Genomic DNA, 20,563 nt, shown 5'->3' with positions numbered 1-20,563 from the left:
TTGTTCATTTCACCCTACCACCTCCTCACCCAAACCATTAGCCTCACAAAATTTGAGTCAAAAGCGGTATTTCAATGAGGCTGAGGTCCACAAAAATTCAGGAACGTCAGTTACACTACACAAGGTTCCAAAATCTGGCTTAAACGGTGTAACACGTTTCTTGACTGAGGCCGAGTAAGAAATATCTTTTTTCTGCATTCGAAAAATAGTTTGTAAAAGGTAATTAATATTTTTGTAGTAAAGCTATTTTCATTACGTTGTCATCTCAGATCTGTAATCTTATTTCTTCATTGACTATGAAGTATATGTCAAGCAATGGCCAATTAAAATAATTCACTTAAAACTAATTGATTCAATATTGAAGAATTTAGATGATTTGCGAGCAAATTTAGTAAGAAACATATCTTCTGCTCGTTATATCATTTCACCAGGCTTAGTGTGAGGTGCTCCACTGAGTAGTATTCCAGTATAAGTGAATTTAATAAAAGATGCAGAATGCGTCGTCTCGTATAGGGTGCTGCGTCTTCGGAATGCTATTCAACAATGCAAGCAAATCACATTTATAGTTTTTGTTACAGTAAAGTAAGATTGACAATACTTTGAATTTACAACGGTGTCGCAAGCAATGGGCGACATGAAAACAAGTCAGAGTCGTTTGCTATATACAAAGTTCATGCAAGTTTGTCACACCGTTTGTGGATCACTAATAACGGCTATCGTTGTGCTCTTCTAGAGCCAGGCTAGTACTGTGCTGTCTACTATTGTGCCCGAGGCTGGCAGGAGCAGCGCTTATATTCTCTTCGGCTGGAGAGCGCTCCTGTCGTGGTGCGGTCCTTGTCAGTGGGCTATTGGCTGACATCGTCTCACAGCCTTCTTTGCTCTTGCGTTCTTCATCTTCTTGCCGTCCCTCATCGTTACGCCGGAACACAGAACAAACTCAATTTTTTGAACAATAAAAACGGTTACGGTATGATTACAACTAGCCTTTCTTATAGTGAAATGCATTTTCTGAGGTAGGTTTGCTATTCACTGTCACCACAAATCATGTGTAATAAATTGTCTCTCTCTTTATTCTCATGTATTCGTAAAACTTGTTTGATTGTTCTAGTAACAAAGGAAAGAGCGTATGGTATCTGTCACGTTCTTCTTGAGACAGATATAGTTGGTTCACATGAATTCGTTGTATTTAATAGCAATAGCAGCAGTGCAGGACTCGTCTCTAAACGTGTAAGCATAGTGGCATGCATCCCGCCAAAAACTGAGGAAGAAGATCGGATACATTGTAACCAAGCTGTCGGCTGACATTATCAGATGTCCTCTGATGACTGTATCTGCCTGACCATTGTCAGTGCCTCCGTGGATGCGGCCTTACAGCTGTTTGGTGTCGTTACGTGATGAGCTCTTCATACATACAGAATACACGTAATCAATATCCTGTTTGTAACAATAGTAGTTCGACACAGTTTTAGGCTTTAATTTGACATACTCCACATAACATAAAGTATATTTAGTTCGTTACGTAGTTCCACAAAGTTCTCTGTCATTGTCATTACCATTCACTTATCTATCTAGCAGTTCCAAATATTACAAGCTTAAAAGCTTTCTCCACATGGGAAGCTGAAATCAGCCACAACTGAACATGAAGACAGTCAGTCGTCAGTGCGAATGTGATTTCCTTCTCTTTATTACAATAGATGTCGCATAAGCATCCCTATTTTTTCTACAGTAGACTCAGTAAGGAGCCTAATTCTGTCTTGCCAAGACAAAGCAAAGCACAAAATCCTTAGAATGTCCACCGAGCTGGTGTCTTCAACTGATGCCGTATTCCAATCACAGAGGTAGCATGTAGATCTCGAGTCCACTCCTTTTGTTGTGATGCTATAATGGAACTAGGAAGACTAACTGACTGAAATAACGTGTTACGATAATATGTAGGGATACCAGCTATCTCTTATTATACACATCTCCCAAGGTAAAACATCAAACTGAATAATGACGTAGCGTGGTAATCCGTACACCTACTGGATTCGTATGCAAAGTTACTAATAATTTACATTGGTCAAAGTAGTTCTTTCCCCCTTTCCAACAGAGTAGCAAACATCAACATTTCAAAAGGTAAATTAGACTTTCCTTACTCACTAAACTTCCGGATTGATTGCAGATTCTGTCTTAGAGGTGGACTGTAGTCCATCTAATCTAACTGTCCGCCTTCCAAACTAAAACTGAACTGCTTGGTGGAAACCAATGTTTTGATTACGTAGTGAAAGTGACGTATGAAGTGTTTCTGATAATGTTATGACGGAAGGCACCGAAGTGGAACAACACACACTAATAATGGTTGTCTTCAGGTAACAATGGACAAAAGAACATATTTAAATCATTGAGCATAAGGTTCAAACACAACAGTTAGTTTCGGATGCAAGCCGACTAGCTGAACGTTCTTCACGCAGAGAAGCAGTAGAACCTAAAAGTTTCATTTCTCTGCCAAGCGCAAGTAAATCAATTAATCACTGAAAAACTGTCCGCCCCGGTAGCTGAGTGGTCAGCGTGACAGACTGTCAATCCTAAGGGCCCGGGTTCGATTCCCGGCTGGGTCGGAAATTTTCTCCGCTCAGGGACTGCGTATTGTGTTGTCCTAATCATCATCATTTCATCCCCGTCGACGCACAGGTCGCCGAAGCGGCGTCAAATCGAAAGACCTGCACCAGGCGAACGGTCTACCCGACGGGAGGCCCTAGCCACACGACATTTCCATTTATTACTGAGAAACTAAGACTAACTTGAAATTTCGTCATTCAGCGACTAATTTCATCCAGGAATTTTATGTCTGAGCGACTGAGCCCTACTAGAAATTTTATCACTGAGACACTAAGACCGAGTAGAACGTTTACTGTTCCTTCGGCGGCAAAGTCCAACGAGGCAATGGTCACTGTTGAGAGTGATGACTTCACATTGCAGACGGTTTGATTGCCCGCTGGATGTGATGGAGTTGAGAGTATTCATGACTTGCTATTCAAGTGGACCTGGCTGGCGAGGCGCGGTGCGGTCACTTACACACTCGTTGGCGAAGGCTACTCGGCCTCTTCCTAGGCAAATGCTGACCAGTCACAGAAATAATTCAGTGATTATAGTTCTGCCAGGGGGAAGGTGACCATGAGAAAAAGATTGAATAATCAATGAAAGGATCGCTCTACGAGTTGGGGCGTGGAATGTCAGAAGCTTGAATGTGGTAGGGAAGCTAGAAAATCTGAAAAGGAAAATCCAAAGGTTCAGTCTAGGTAAAGTAGTGGTCAGTGAAGTGAAATGGAAAGAACACAAGGATTTCTGGCCAGATGAGCATAGGGTAATATCAATAGCAGCAGAAAATGGTATAACGGGAGTAGGATTCGTCATGAATAGAAAGGTACGGAAAAGAGTTGTTACAGTGAACTGTTCAGTGATAGGGTTGTTCTTGTCAAACTCCACAGCAAATCAACACCGTCAACGATAGTTCAGGTACACGTGGCATACTGAAGGAGTAATGCAGTATATAAAGCGACATGAAAATCTAATAGTCACGGGGGACTGGAATGCAGTTGTAGGGGAAGGAGTAGAAGAAAAGATTACAGGAGAATATGGGCTTGGTACAAGGAATGAGAGAGGAGAAAGATTAATTGCGTCCTGTAACAAATTTCATCTAGTAATAGAGAGTACTCTGTCCAAGAATCACAAGAGAAGGAGGTACACTTGGTAAAGGCCGAGTGATAGGGGAAGATTTCAGTTAGATTACATCATGGTCTGAGATTCCGAAATAATATACTGGATTTTAAGGCATACCCAGGAGCAGATATAGACTCAGATCACAATATAGTAGTGATGAAGAGTAGGGTGATGTCTTAAGAGATTGGTCAGGAAGAATCAATACGCAAAGAACTGGGACACGGAAGTACTAAGAAATGACGAGATACGCATGAAGTTCTCTAAGGATATAGATACAGCATAAGGAATATCTCTGTAGCTCTAAATAGGACAACCACAGAAGGTGGGAAGAAAACTATAGGTACAGAGAAGATAACTGCAAAGAAACCATCGATAACAGAAGAAATACTTCAATTGATCGATGAAAGAAGGAAGTACAAAAATGTCCAGGGAAATTCAGGAGTACAGAAATCTCAAAACAACCTTCGGTGAAATTAAAGGTAATGGGGGTAACATTAAGAGCGCATCGGGAATTCCACTGTTAAATGCAGAGGAGTCAGCGGATGGATGGAAAGAGTACAGTGAAGGCCTCTATGAGGAGGAAAGATTTGCCCGGTGTGATAGAAGAAAAAACAGGAGTCGATTTAGAAGAGTTACGGGATCCAGTATTAGAATCAGAATTTAAGAGAGATTTGAAAGACTTAAGATCAAATAAGGCAGAAGGGATAGATAACATTCCACCATAATTTCTAAAATCATTGGGGAGGGGGGGGGGGGCAACAAAACAACTATTCACGTTGGTGTGTAGAATGTATGAGTCTGGCGGCATACCATCAGACTTTCGGAAAAGCAAGAGCTGACAAGTGCGAGGAATATTGCACAATCAGCTTAACAGCTCATACATCCAAGGTGCTTACAAGAATAATGCACAGAAGAATGTAAAAGGGAACTGAGAATGTGCTATATGACGATGAGTTTGGCTTTGGGAACGATAGGGGCACCAGAGAGGCAATCTGACATTGTCGACCTGGAAAAAGCTATCGACAATGTAAAATGGAGCAAGATGTTCGAAATTCTGAGAAAAATAGAGGTAAACTCCAGGGAGAGACGGGTAATATGCAATATGTGCAAAAGCCAAGAAGGAAAAATAAGAGTGAACGACCAAGAACGAAGCGCTTGGATTAAAAAGGGTGTAAGACAGCGATGTAGATTTCCCCCGCTACTGTTCACTCCCTACATCAAACAAGCAATGATGGAAATAGAAGAAAGGTTCAGGAGTGGAATTAAAATTAAAGATGAAAGGATATCAATGACACGATTCGCTGGTGACATTGCTATCCTGAGTGAAAATAAAGAAGAATTACATGATATGCTGAATGGTATGAACAATCTAATGAGTAGAGGATATGGATGGAGAGCAAATCGTGGAAAGACGAAAGTAATGAGAAGTAGCAGAAATGAGTACAGCGAGAAACTTAACTTCAGGATTGATGGTCACGAAGTAGATGAAGGAATTCTGCTGTCTAGGCAGCAAAATAACAAATGATGGATTGAGCAAGGAGGACATAAAAAGGAGACTAGCACTGGCGGAAAGGACATTCTTGGCCAAAAAAGTCTACTACTATAAAATAAAGGTCTTAATTTGAGAATGTATTAGTATATCTGAAGCACAGCATTGTATGATAGTGACACATGGATTGTGGGAAAACCTGAACAGAAGAAAATCGAATCATTTGAGATGTGATGCTACAGGCGAATGTTGAAAATTGGGTGGGCTGATAAGGTAAGGAATGAGGAGCTTCTGCGCAGAATGGGAGATGAAAGGAATATGTGGAAAACATTGACAAGGTGAAGGGGTAGGATGATAGGTTATCTGTTAAGACATCAGAGGATGACTTCCTTTGTACTAGAGGGTGCTGCAGAGAGCAAAAACTGTAGAGACTGGAATATCCAGCAAACAACTGAGGATGTAGGTTATAGGTGCTACTCTGAGATTAAGAGATTGGCACAGGAGAGGAATTCGTGGCGGTCCGCATCGAACCAGTTAGAAGACTGATGGCCCTTAAAAAAAAAAAATAGCACGCCCAGTGGTGACTTTGGCGTCGTGGGTTAGCGCGGAACGTACCTCAAGCCCGCCAGTAGAAGTAATTTTATTTTCCGCCGTTTACGCCTGCGGGCGCAGCAACACGTCGGATCTGGCTGTGACGCAGTGTAGGCGAGATGCTCGGGCTGGTTGCTTGATTTGCGGGAGGTGACCAAATAGCGATGTCACCGGTCCCATCGGATTAGGGAGGGACGGGGAAGGAAATCGGCCGTGGCCTTTCAAACGATTCATTGCAGCATTTGCCTGAAGCGATTTAGGGAAATCACGCAAAACCAAAATCAGTATGGCCGGACGCGAATTTGAACCGTCGTCTCCTGAATGCGAGTGTAGTGTGCTAACCACTGCGCCACCTCGCCTCATTGGGGTGTTGGGATTCCGAACTCATATTAGTAAAATCTGAGTGTTAGTTTAGCAATAATAATTAATAAAAGAAATAAAAAGTTTTTGAGCCTTGACCAGCGGGTAATTTCTGCAGCTTTTATTATGGCAGCCAGTCAGAAGACAAGTCGATTCGTGTGTGATTCTTACTTCGCTCCACTTTATGACGTCATGTGCCAACTACTTTATCTCTGCTCAGCTGAGATGTGATATGTGATAACAACTTTATGCTGCCAAGAACCAGAAAGGTTACTGACCACAAGCTGCATAGTATCGTGGTTCCTTAATACGTTCTGTTGCAGCTGAAGTGAACATGGTTAACACCTTTCTCACTGCCGCATTCTCAGGATGAAGAATGGATCATGTAGAAAACGTTGAGACGCTGCTAGAATCTACCGTGATTAAGTTCGAAGTGTGGCCCTGTCATTATAAAGTTTCGGCTGCATTTGCAATTTTGCTACCACAAAAAAATGGGAGATACAGCACCACTGCAGCATACGGTGCCCCTTTAACATCATAGGACTGCTGTAGGTTTCGTTGCACTGGGTTTTCGCCTTTTATTCCATTATCAAGTACAATGCTAAAAGTTGTTAGACCATTATTATGACATATCTGTTAGGGCAGTCAAAATCAGGTAATCCTGCGTCTTGTTTACCTGTTTTGGACTGCCTCAACAGATATTACATAATAATGATCTAACAACTTTTAGCACTGTACTTGATAATGGAATAAAAGCCGAAATCTAGATAGTACAAAAGATAAATATAGTAATATACTCTTTTAAAATAGTCCTTATGGTATGTGGGAGGAAGTCGGTTGACACTTAATGGTACGTCAATAAACAAGTGTACAGTTCCCTTGGCCAGGGCGTCAACTTTTTCATTCCAATTTCTAGCGCTGTGGGCCTTCACCCAGAGCACAATAATAGTGTGACATCTCCTTATATGTCTCTAATATGTGACAAACTAGATAATTTTGGTGTTGTTTATATGGTAACATTTTAACAGCAACAATGTTGAGTGTGAGTCTGATAAAATAATGACATTTTTCTCTTGAACTTATTTTGCATGTAAGGACCTCTAAAATATCTGTAAGTCCTGCAGTTAGAGTGGATACTTCTGCGAGGAGCTGAAATTTGCATCTCGACTGGTCTTACCATTTACGGATGTACTCCCTGTTCGGTCTTTTTCTTTAGACTCTTCTGTGAAAATCTATCCTGAGGGTGACAATGCTGCTAATTGTAAGCTAAAATTTTCTATGTCATTGTACCTTGGATGTATGGACGGTGCGTCTCAACGTTCAGCGTATCTATGGTGTTATCAGAGGGCGTACTGTAACAGCTAAAATGTGGGCAAGCGCCCGCATATTCACGCAAAAGCAAAGCATCGTAGTAAATAACGGAGTTAATAATGTCACAATCTTAAAATCGTGGGACAGAACAAACTAGTCATTGCATCATTATAAATCCTCTTCTTTGTCATTGCTGGTCCAACGTTTTCAGATGTCGCTGTCTTATACGAGAAAAACGAGATCCCAGCGCGATATCGCACATTTTGCGCCCTTTGGCACACTTCCGGGCTGGTACCCATTTGCACTGTTACATCCGGCAGGGACAATCTGGAGCAGTCTGCTGGCGTAATGGCACTCAGCGACGCCAGCCCGGCGGCAGTCGTGATTGGCCGCGCGCGGCGACTGCAGGCCAATCAGCGCAGCGGATGGGCTCTAACGAGCGGACGGCGCTCCATTAGCCCTCGGCGCTCTGCCGCTGGAATTCTGATGGCAGGCCCTGAGGCCGTGGACTCGCGCTTCCGATCTTCCGTCACTGCCGTAACTCGCACACGGTTTCCGTCTTAAGCAGGTGGTCCTCTGGTTTACTATAGCGGTTGCTCACCATTCACAGTATGGCAGCTGCGCTCGAATAAGTACCGTATCTCCTTGCCCCCCCCCCCCCCCCCCCACCCGTCCCAACTCCGTAACCTCTCTCTCTCTTCGTCTCTCACGAGGGCCCCTATTTTGGTGCAAAGTTACTCACTTATGCTACTGCGCAATACTTTCGTCTTCCTTCTTATTATTCTCAGTGTACAATCTGTACTCAGAAACTGACTATTGAGTCGGTGCTGCAGTTCCTCTTCGCTTTCATAGAGGGTAACAATATCACCAGAGAATCTGGCCATTATCATTTCACCTGAATTTTTTATCCTACTCCTAAATCTTTCTTTCGTTTACGTTATTGCTCCTTCAGTGTACAGGTTGAACAGTAGAGGAAAAAATAAATACTGTCCTGCCTTATTCCTTTTTAATACGAACCCTTCTCTTTTGGTCCTCCATTCTTATTGATCCATTCACATTCTTGTACGTATTCTGCATTATCCATATTTCCCTAGAGCGTATAGTTACCTACCTGAGGAATTCAAATACCGGGTGGTTATTATTAACCTTTTCTATTTAACACTTTATAACATGGAAACTAATTACCGTACGACGGCCAAACTTGGTAGCAATAATGTCAAGGACATGCAGAAGGGAAATAATGCAGAATCAATTGAGCTGAAACGTTTTTGGCTCTGAGCACTATGGGACCCAACTACTGAGGTCATTAGTCCCCTAGAACTTAGAACTAGTTAAACCTAACTAACCTAAGGACATCACAAACATCCATGCCCGAGGCAGGATTCGAACCTGCGACCGTAGCGGTCTTGCGGTTCCAGACTGCAGCGCCTTTAACCGCACGGCCACTTCGGCCGGCTTGAAACGTTTTTAATGTTCTGCTACAGTACATGATTCCGTTACATACCGGTACCATTACTGCTACAAAAGGGGCTCAATATGGCGCCCATCAGTGTCCAGAAGAGTCTGAAAGCGCAGGATTGCATTTTGCACAGGAAAACGAAGCATCCGTAGGTATGCTGGCTATCTCTCTTGATATGCTGCGCTTCAGATCAGCACATGTGTGAATGTTCCTCTGGTGAACCCTGTCCTTCAGGTAGCCCCACAACCAGAAATCACAGTAAGTGAGATCAAGTGATCGTGCCGGCCAATCATTTGGAAACGATCAGCTGATTATTCGATCGTTTCCAAATCCGTTTCAGAGGCGCAGATGAACTTCACGACCGATTTGCGGTGGGACCCCATCTTGCATAAAAACTATTCAGTTAAATGCGTCTCTCTCCTGTAGGGCGTGTGTGACATGCTGGCCAAGCATATCGCAGTAACGCCGGCCAGTCACACTGCACGTCTTAGGTCCTTGAGCGCCAACCTGTTCAAAAAAGAATGGGCCAATGCTGAACATAGCCGTGAAGCCACACCATACGGTGACACGCTCACCAAGGAGAAGAACTTCATGCACAGTGACTGAAGGTGAAGATCCCCACACTGGCAGTTCTGTGCGTTCACCTTACCCGTCAGAGAAAAATGAGCTTCGTCTGCCCATAGGATGGTCCATGGCCCAATCCTCATCAGCTTCAATCCTTGTGAGAAAGTGGAGAGCGAGGTCAACAAGTTGTTATGCGCCCTGTGGTGCAAGCTGCTATACGATATGGATCTTCTACGGATACCATTTGAGAATGGTTCGAAGCACCTTCCGTACAGTGGACCACGGAAAGTTCAACTGTTGTGACACAGCATGCGCACTGCATGACGATCGGGAATTGCGTGCAGCGTTGTCTGCATAGCAACAGCGATTTCATCAACCACCTGTGGTGCAACCTGTCGTCGGCCTCTTCCAGGACCGACGCCCAGTTCTCCAGCTGATTCAAACTTCATCATGCGCCGCACAGCAGGTGGAGAAAGAGGACCCTTCCGTAATCCTTTCATCTGGCGATATCCTCGAAGTGCAGCTGCAGCATTAATGTTGTTTTGATAATAGAGCTTCACCATAAATGTCCTGCTCCTTTTGTCCAAACTCATGTTGACACGTCAAGAAGCACACTGCGACCCGTCAGGTGTGCATGAATCACGATGACTGTATAAATCACGATGACTGCTCACGGCACCTGGTGGCCGTAGTTGGAACTGGACGGTGACGCTGTGACACATGGAAATCATGCAACCCATACTCTGTACATTACTCTTCCAAAGTTTGGTGCTCGTGCGGTAATTACTTTCCGTGTTTATGCTATTCACGTGTATGCTGCCGGATATGATCGTCTTCACATATTTCGGCGATCCATCTGGCCGCCATCTTCAGTGCGATCACCGAGTACACAGTCATGCCGGAACTGTATGAACATCAGAAATGGCGGGTTCTACCCCTGGTCCAGGCCGCTGCGCCTGTGCGAGAGCTAAAGAGCTGCCCCCTGTGAGGCGAAGAATTACAGCGCCGCCGGGGGTAGAAACTGGCGAAAGTGGTGAATCGCAAGTTAAGATGTAGCGGGTCGAAAACCAGACCGTAATTGTTTTATATCAGATAAAATAAGGTTTGTAAGTAGGCTGTTTAGGTTTTTATATTGGTAACGCCACGTAGCGCTCTGTATGAAAATCACTGGCTGTGCTGTGTGCAGTCTGTGGTTGGTTTGCATTGTTGTGGGGTATTGTAGTGTTGGGCAGTTGGCTGTTAACAGCGCGTAGCGTTGCGCAGTTGGGGGTGAGCCGCCAGCAGTGGTGGATGTAGGGAGAGAGATGGCGGAATTTTGAGAGCGGATGATCTGGACGTGTGTCCACATCAGAAACAGTACATTTGTAAGAATGGATGTCATGAACTGCTATATATATTATGACTTTTGAACACTATTAAGGTAAATACATTGTTTGTTCTCTATCAAAATCTTTCATTTGCTAACTATGCCTATCAGTAGTTAGTGCTTTCAGTAGTTTGAATCTTTTATTTAGCTGGCAGTAGTGGCGCTCGCGGTATTGCAGTAGTTCGAGTAACGAAGATTTTTGTGAGGTAAGTGATTTGTGAAAGGTATAGGTTAATGTTAGGGCCATTCTTTTGTAGGGATTATTGAAAGTCAGATTGCATTGCGCTAAAAAATATTGTGTGTCAGTTTAAGCAAAGTCATGTATAATTTTTCCAAGGGGACGTTTCAGGTTCCATATCTTGCTTAAATGAAAACCTTTATCTCTATTAATAATGTCATCAGATAATCTTATTTCGATGGATACCTTGAGGACTCAATGCCAGTAACGAGAAGCCGAAGCAATAATTTGCGTCTCTTTAAACGACATGTTATGCCCTTCATTGAGACAGTGTTCCGCGATGGCAGAATTTTCAGGCTGGAGAAAACGTATGTGACGCTGATGTTCCACACATCGGTCATGAACAGTGCGAATAGTCTGTCCAATATAGGTCTTTCCACAATGATAGGGAATTTTATAAACTCCAGGCTTTCTCAATCCCGAATCATCTTTAACAGATCCAAACAGGACTATAGTCCTGGCCAAAGGCAAAAGAACACTTTTAATATTATATTTCCTGAGAATTCTAGAAATTTTTGAAGAAATACTTCCAGCAAGAGATAGAAGAGCAACTGATTTATTAGTATCCGGCGCTGGTTCACTTGATGAAAAGCACGATTAATTTGATGATCGGTTATATCCGTTGAGCTTGAAGACAGCCTTAAAATGATCCAGTTCCTGTGTCAAATTTTCGGAATCAGAAATGGCATAAGCTCTCTTGACCAGTGTACAAGTACGTAGAACTCCCATGCGCTGATGTGGTGAATGACAGCCCGTAGAATGAAAGTAGCGGTCCGTATGTGTGGGTTTATAGTATACGCCATGTCCCAAGGTACCATTTTCTTTTTCGTATACTAGAACATCCAAAAAAGGTAATTCGCCACCTTTTTCAATTCACATCGAAAATTTGATCCGTAGATGAAGACAAATAAAATGATCTAAACACCGATTACGAGCAGTGGCCGGCCGCGGTGGTCTAGCGGTTCTGGCGCTGCAGTCCGGAACCGCGGGACTGCTACGGTCGCAGGTTCGAATCCTGCCTCGGGCATGGGTGTGTGTGATGTCCTTAGGTTAGTTAGGTTTAAGTAGTTCTAAGTTCTAGGGGACTTATGACCAAAGATGTTGAGTCCCATAGTGCTCAGAGCCATTTGAACCATTTTTTTGATTACGAGCATCCATTCCATGTGGCCAAACAATGAAAAATCATCCACGTATTTTTCAAAAAAAATGTAGGTTGAAGAGAAGAATTCCTGAGTAAGATGTCTTCAAAGCCGGCTGGAGTGGCCGAGCGGTTGTAGGCGCTACAGTCTGGAACCGCGCGATCGCCACGGTCGCAGGTTCGAATCCTGCCTCGGGCATGGATGTGTGTGCTGTCCTTAGGTTAGTTAGGTTTAAGTAGTTCTAAGTTCTAGGGGACTGATGATCTCAGAAGTCCCATAGTGCTCAGAGCCTTTTGAACCATTCTGAACATATCTTCAAAATATTCTATAAAAACATTGGTGACAATAGGGGAAAGAGGACTCCACATATCCATACCGTCAATTAGTTCAACAAATACGTCATTAAATAAAAAATATGTCCATGGCAACAAATGGCGACACAGCTCATTAGTTTTATCATCTAAAAGCTGACCAATTAACAACAATGACTCTTCAAAAGATACCTAGGTGAAAAAAGAAACCACATCAAAACCAACGAAAAGGTCAGATGTTCAAATGCGTAAAGACTTCAACGCTGAATAAAATTAGTCGAGTTGGATAAATGATGTTCACATTTCCCAACGTAAGGGCTGAAGACGGAAGCAAGATATTTAGCTACATTATAAGTAGGAGCGCTCAAATTACTAACGATAGCACAAAGAGGAGTTCCAGGGGTGGCAGTACCACCCAGGTTGTATGGTTTACCGAAGGTGCAGTCTGTTCATCGATAATTTCTTTTACGATTTTCTCAGTCTTTCCAGCAGCGATTTCGATACACTTTCTCTGCATTTACTAGAGATCTGTGGGCAACACTCATCTCACAAAACTTCCTGCAAACGCGACGTCAGTGTCGACAGTCGATCCGGTAGACAGCATATTCATTTCGGCACCTTCAGTTGTTTTGTGTTATAACTTGCAGTAGGCCGTTTCAAGGCAACGTTGCACTAAACATTTATCACAAGCACATCACCCTTATTATTAAATGTCAGTTAATAGTGCATCATTAATATAACCTTCAATAGATACTACAGTAACCGAGACATGACACAAATGTTACATGACTCAGCCCTACCCTGCCACCAACGTAGCTCCGCATGTTCGGTCAGAGGACTGGAAAACATCTGTACAAAATGAATAATATAATAAAATTATCTGAGTGAACTTTTCATCGATGGAATTTCAGAGGCATGAAGTAACATCCACTACGCAGTACAAATATCGAATGAGAGGAAAACTAGCTTAATGGATAATATCGTGGTTTACAGAGTCAGAGGATATACGTTCGCATTCCCCTATATATTAATATTTTTTCATATTAGCGTTGTTAACACGCTCTGGGACTTTCTTATGAACGTAATACAAGTGCGTTCTGCAATATTCGATGTTATTCAACATTTTCGTCTGATTAGAGAACGAACGATGAAATAAACATTTGGTTGTTTATTTCAGAATATGCGGCGATTTCCGAGTGTGCAGTTTGGCAGGAACCAAGAGGACAGTTTAAATTGATGCGAGTGAGGCGAGGATCAGTTACATTCATATTCTTCCTTGTCATAAATATTTCGCAGTTTATTTCCGAATATGTGGCGATATTCGTCAGTCACTCTTGTTTGAACGCACTGGAAGCGCTTGCGCCACCTAGCGATTGTGTCACATGGTGTGGCCGTACAATTCATTCATTTCAGCACGGATTGCTGCAGCGTGGTTCCCTTTCAAGCACAGGAAACGAATTACCGAACTATACTCAACTTTATATATTGGCAGTCCTGTTTTGTTTTGTGAGACGCGACAATTTCAGCGATTACCAGGACTGTTAAGAAAAAAAGTTAATTACGTAACTTTACTTTTTCAAGGTGATAATTAGTGTTTTATAATTAACTCTCGTAATGGGTTATTCTGCATCACACAGCTGTACGTTTTGAATTGTTTCACTTCTAAATAGTTCATTCTTTGCATCTGTAATTAATGATTGTAAACAGTTCGTTCACTCTGATACAAAGGATACAAAACAATGACAGCCAAACAGTGCGACGGCAGCGAGCCAAGCGGACAGTAAGCCACACTCCTGACTATGATGTCGGATGAATGCGAAGAGCGCCGATTATATTGATTTGTAACATATTTCTCACGATAGGGAGCGTATTTAGTGCCGTAAAATCGCAATAACTAAAAAATGACACCAAATTCGTTGCTCATTAATTTCCTAGGGACCCTGGGAGTTATAAAACGATACATAACAGAACAATATATTTACACACATCAAAAAAAAATTTTATCTTCCCCGTTCCCGAACTCCTGAAGATAGACGTTGACTGTGGATATTATATCACAGACACAGTCCCTTTGTCTGTTCAGAGATGTCGCCCAACCCGCGGTTCTAGGCGCTACAGTCTGGAGCCGAGCGACCGCTGCGGTCGCAGGTTCGAATCCTGCCTCGGGCATGGATGTGCGTGATGTCCTTAGGTTAGTTAGGTTTAATTAGTTCTAAGTTCTAGGCGACTAATGACCTCAGAAGTTAAGTCGCATAGTGCTGAGAGCCATTTTGAACGGCCCAGCCGCGCGGGATTAGCCGAGCGGTCTGGGGCGCTGCAGTCATGGACTGTGCAGCTAATCCCGGCGGAGGTTCGAGTCCTCCCTCGGGCATTGGTGTGTGTGTTTGTCCTTAGGATAATTTAGGTTAAGTAGTGTGTAAGCTTAGGGACTGATGACCTTAGCAGTTAAGTCCCATAAGATTTCACACACATTTGAACATTTTTTTTGAACGGCCCAAAGATGTAAACAACCATGCATGAGCAGCTCCTATTAAACGGAGGGGAACCCATAGCCCGTCAGTTCGGGAGAGAGAAAATTAAATTCCTGAGACATGTCATCTCACCTTTAGGCATTGTCCCAGATGACAAAAAGATGCAGGCCATAAAGAGCTTCCCATCACCCCGAACAAAGAGGCAGTTGAAGGCATTCTTGGACTTAGTGTCTTCCTTGCTGCGCTTAGGCTTAGTGTCTTTCTTTTGGCGTCATTCCACGACGAAGGAGGTACATGGCACTTGTTGTCAGTAATTCAACCATGCCTAGTAGGTCAATTACGCGGATCGAACGTGTCCGCATTGTTACTTTGTGCCAGGAAGGCCTCTCAACAAGGGAACTGTCCAAGCGTCTCGGAGCGAATCAAAGTGAAGTTGTTCGGACTTGGAGGAGATACAGAGAGACAGGAACTGTCGATGACATGCCTCGCTCAGGTTGACCAAGGGCTACTACTGCAGTGGATGACCCCTACCTACGGATTATGCCTCGGAGGAACCCTGACAGCAACGCCACTACGTTGAATAATGCTTTTCGTGAAGCCACAGAACGTCGTGTTACGACTCAAACTGTACGCAATAGGCTGCACGATACGCAACTTCAATCCCGACGCCCATTGTGAGGTCCATCTTTCGAACCACGACACCATGCATGGCGGTGCAGATGGGCCCAACAACATGCCGAATGGGCCACCAGGATTAGCATCATATCCTCTTCACCGATGAGAGTCGCGTGTGACTTCAACCAGGCAATCGTCGGAGACGTGTTTGGAGGCAACCCGGTCACACTGAACGCCTTAGACGCACTGTCCAGCGAGTGCAACAAAGTCGAGGTTCCCTGCTGTTTTGGGGTGGCATTATGTGGAGCTGACGTACGCCGCTGGTGGTCATGGAAGGCGCCGTAACGACTCAACGATACGTACGCCATTCTCCGATCGATAGTGCAACCATATCGGCAGTATATTGGCGAGGCATTCGTCTTCATGGATGACAATTCGGCCCCCATCGTGCACATCTTGTGAATGACTTCCTTCAGGGTAACGACATTGCTCGACTAGAGTGGCCAGCATGTTCTCCAGACATTAACCCTATCGACCGTGCGTGGGATAGATTGAAAAGGGCTGTTTATGGACGTCGTGACCCACCAACCACTCTGAGGGATCTACGCCGAATCGCCGTTGAGGAGTGGAACATGCTGGACTAACAGTGCCTTGATTAACTTGTGGATAGTATGCCACGACGAATATAGGCATGCATCAGTGCAAAAGGACGTGCTATTGGGTTTTAGAGATACCGGTGTGTGCAGGAATCTGGATCTCAACCTCTGTAGGTCTCGCTGTACGGTGGTACAACATGCAATGTGTAGTTTTCATGAGCAATAAAAAGGGCAGCAATGATGTTTATGTTGTCGATGTCTGCTCCAATTTTCTGTACAGGTTCCGGAACTCTCGGAACCGAGATGATGCAAAACTTTTTTTGGTATGTGTACTAATCTCTTGTAAACTAGATATGTTTACTGAAGAATGTCGTTTTGTTTGAGGAAAAAATGGCTAATAAACGGCATAAAACCCGAACTTTTGAAGAACAACGTGAAAGTTTATTCACTACGCTTCAAGTCAAGTTAATGAATGTGGAACGTAGGAAACCTGTATGAAATGCAACTTCTACATTATTTAGGGCACGAAATAAGCCGTCACACCTGTAGCTGGAGGGAAAACCGCACACATTAGATAATAAAACGTCAAAAGAAGTTAAACTCTTTCCTAACACAGAAAAAATCAACTTCACAATTGTTGCTATACCTGCGCACCCACGGCAAGAATCTTCAACACATCATCTTCTGAAGTGAATAACGATATTTAGCAAAATATTCGTTTATTACAAAGTCGAGTGAAATGTATGTATGTGCGGATCATTATATTCCACACAAAATTGTTGCGTGTCTTGGAAAGTGCCTTTCATAATGAGAACAGAAATAACAGAAATATATGCTTCTTATGCTTGAAATAGGTGTTTATATTCTCTTCCTTTCAGTATAGTAAGCTTACTTACATACTTATTCAAATATGTCTTCATGAATAAGTTGTAGCTTACGTCATTCAGTCAGTGAGATTTGGTGGTTTTCACATTTCTTTCTCTATCATTTATGTCTCTTGATTATTCACTAATGCTTGGAACGTAAAAATATACTCTGAGTTGACGAAAACATGGGATAGAGAATGCACATAGATGGCAGCAGTATCGCGTATGCAAGGTATAAAACGGCAGTGCACTGGCGGAGCTGTCATTTGTACTCAGGTGAGTCGTGTGGAAAGGTTTCCGACGTAATTATGGCCGCACGACGGGAATTAACAGACTTTGAAAGTGGAATGGTAGTTGTAGCTGGACACATGCAACATTCCATTTCGGAAATCGTTATTGAATTCAATATTCTGAGATGCACAGTGTTAAGAGTGTACCGAGAAGACCGAATTTCAGGCATTACCTCTCACCAAGGGCAACTTAACGATCGAGAGCAGCGGCGTTTGCTTACAGTTTTCAGTGCTAACAGACAAGCAACAATGCGTGAAATAACCGCAGAAATCATTGTGGAGCGTAGATGAACGTATCCGTTAGGACAGTGCGCGGCGAAAACTGGCATTAATTGGCTATGGCAGCACACGACAGAAGCGAGTGTGTTTGCTAGCAGCACGACATCGCCTGCACCACCTCATCTCCCTGGCTCGTGACCATGCTGGTTGGACCCTAGACGACTGAAAAGCCGTGGTCTCGTCAGATGACTCCCGATTTCAGTTGATAAGAGCTAATGGTAGGATTCGAGTGTGGCGCTGACCCCCCGAAGGTATGGATCCAAGTTGTCAACAAGGCGCTGTGCAAGCTGGTGGGGGTTCCGTAATGCTGTGGGCTGTGTTTCCATGTAATGAACTGGCTCCTTTGGTCCAACTCAACCGATTATTGACTGTAAATCGTTATGTTCGGCTACTTGGAAACCACTTGCAGCCATTCATGGACGGCATGTTCCCAAAAAACGTTGGAATTTTTATGGATGACAATGCACCGTGTCACCGAGCCACAATTGTTCGCGACTGGTTTGAGAAACATTCTGGACAATTCGGGGGAATGATTCGGCCAGCCAGATCGCCCAACGTGAATCCCATCGAACAACGCTTATGGTACAGAATCCAGAGCTCAGTTCGTGCACAGAATCCTGCGCTGCCAACACTGTCTCAAATATGAGCGGCTGTGGAGCCAGCATACATCAGTATTTCTGCAGGGGAATTCCAACGACTTGTTGAGTCCGTGCCACGTCGAGTTGTTGCACTACGTCTGGCGAAATGGGGTCCGACACATATTAGAGTTATCCCTTGACCTTTTCACCTCTGTGTAAGCACTGCTTCGTTAATTAGGTGGCAAAATAATTAAAAATAAACTTTACTCTTACGGATAACTTTCTCGGAGCAAGAGGCACTAGTGTCGTTCCAGGTGCCACACGATAACAAATGGCTCTGAGCACTATACGACTTAACTTCTGAGGTCATCAGTCGCCTAGAACTTAGAACTAATTGAACCTAACTAACCTAAGGACATCACACACATCCATGCCCGAGGCAGGATTCGAACCGGCGACCGAGCGGTCTCGCGGTTCCATACTGAAGCGCCTAAGACCGCACGGCCACTCCGGCCGGCACACACGATAACAAAACTTCCACAGCAGGGAAAGAGTCGGATTTCAGTGGACACCACCACGTTCATTAGTGTTTAGCTTTAGAATTACACATGAGGTGTTTTTCTAGGAAGCATTCAAGTGTGATGGTTTTTATATAAAAATTAATGTATGTGTACAACTTCCATTATGTTTGTGATTTCCAGAGGTGTAGGTAGAACTTTCAAGGCAAATCCATCAGCCTTCACTAAGCTTAGTTTGGAGTGGGCACAAGCTGTGGGAGGGGTTGTCCCATTTGAAGAAGTGCCGTGTATGATTCCCGAACGTTGAGCCTAGATGCGGTGTATGCCGCTTGTGTCGACACATTATCTGAGCAGTTTAGTTACACAGAAGTGTGTAGTGAATACGGCAGCACGACCTAAGCTAACCAGCCTGAAAGTGGAGTGATAATCGGTGTAAGAAGTATAAGCCATAGCATAGCTAAGATTAAAGAAGAGTTTATGTTTCGAGGTCAACACTGTGCAGAGTGTATCTCCAACACCGTAAAAGCAATGAAACCACAAGTGCACTGAGACCAGTAAACCTCATAGATTTCAGGGGACGACGACATAACATTAGATCCAGTGTCATCCAGTGACTTCTGTTAAGTGTATATCACGGTCTGGCGCTAGTGGCAAACTAATATTTTCATTTCTTACACACCGGAAGGCTTTTGTTCTGAGCTAGTTTTTTGGGTCTCCGAACGCAATTAACTGAAATGAGCCTCAAGTTGTAGGGGATAAACGAAACCACTTTAGAACACGAATTGCACAGCGTACAGTAATGCCTTAGCCGCGCGGGATTAGCCGAGCGGTACAGTTCGGCGCTAGCGGCCGTGCGAAGCGGAGGTGCGATACTTCCGCCTGTGCGGCGTGTGCGAGTGTTTATTTACTTGTGGACTTGGTCTGCGCGCGGGCTAGTAACAACGATCATGGCGAACAAGTACAGAAAAACTACATTACGATTCAATTTCTGCAAAGACTACGAACGACCAAAGGCTTTAGCAGTGGAACGATTCATTCGAGAGGACGTCAAGACACCGCCAAACGATATTGTCGAAATTCACCTGTCCATCGTTAGTCCCACGGTGTATGTTAAGATGGTAAATGACACGGCGTGTGAGAGAATTCTACAGGCGACAAAAGCAGGTCTCCGATTTTGCCATAGTGACGGGAATGTCGGCACTGTAACTGTAGAACATGCTGGTCTGGGTGTACGGACAATACGTGTTCTTGAGCTGCCATTTGAGCTCCTGGCTGACGAAGTTATCGAGGCTTTTAAGCCATACGGCACGGTACATGGTCACACAGCAGAACGCTGTACACAATTCGCCACGTACCCCGTTCTTAACGGAGTGCGACAGATCACTATTGATCTTCAGAAGCATGTACCGTCCTATCTGACAATTGGTGGTTGTCGGGCGGTGGTGATTTACGACGGTCAACCACGTACATGTTCTGGCTGTGGCCAGGAGGGACACCTCAGGTCGAACTGTATGCACCGGCGGATTACGCAACTGCCTTCAGATGTGCGGGAGCCGTCGCCGGCGATGACAGTACTACCGATCACCTATGCCAAAGCCCTCACTGCGTCCGCTGATGACCGAAAGGACACAGCCCCGGTGGAAGATCAAGATGGCACTCTCCGAAACCTTGTAGCAGACGTCGGGATGACAGAGGATGCTGCTCCAACGAGCATACAATCTACGGCGACAACATCAGATGAGACCGAACTCCCACCAAGCACACCGATAGTACACGAAGCAGTTCCAGCCACTACGGATGCTGTTCCGTCTGGAACGCACTCT

This window comes from Schistocerca nitens, chromosome 4, assembly GCF_023898315.1.
Source record: "Schistocerca nitens isolate TAMUIC-IGC-003100 chromosome 4, iqSchNite1.1, whole genome shotgun sequence".
NCBI classification, from domain to species: Eukaryota; Metazoa; Arthropoda; class Insecta; order Orthoptera; family Acrididae; genus Schistocerca; species Schistocerca nitens.
This window is presented reverse-complemented; position numbering follows the sequence as displayed.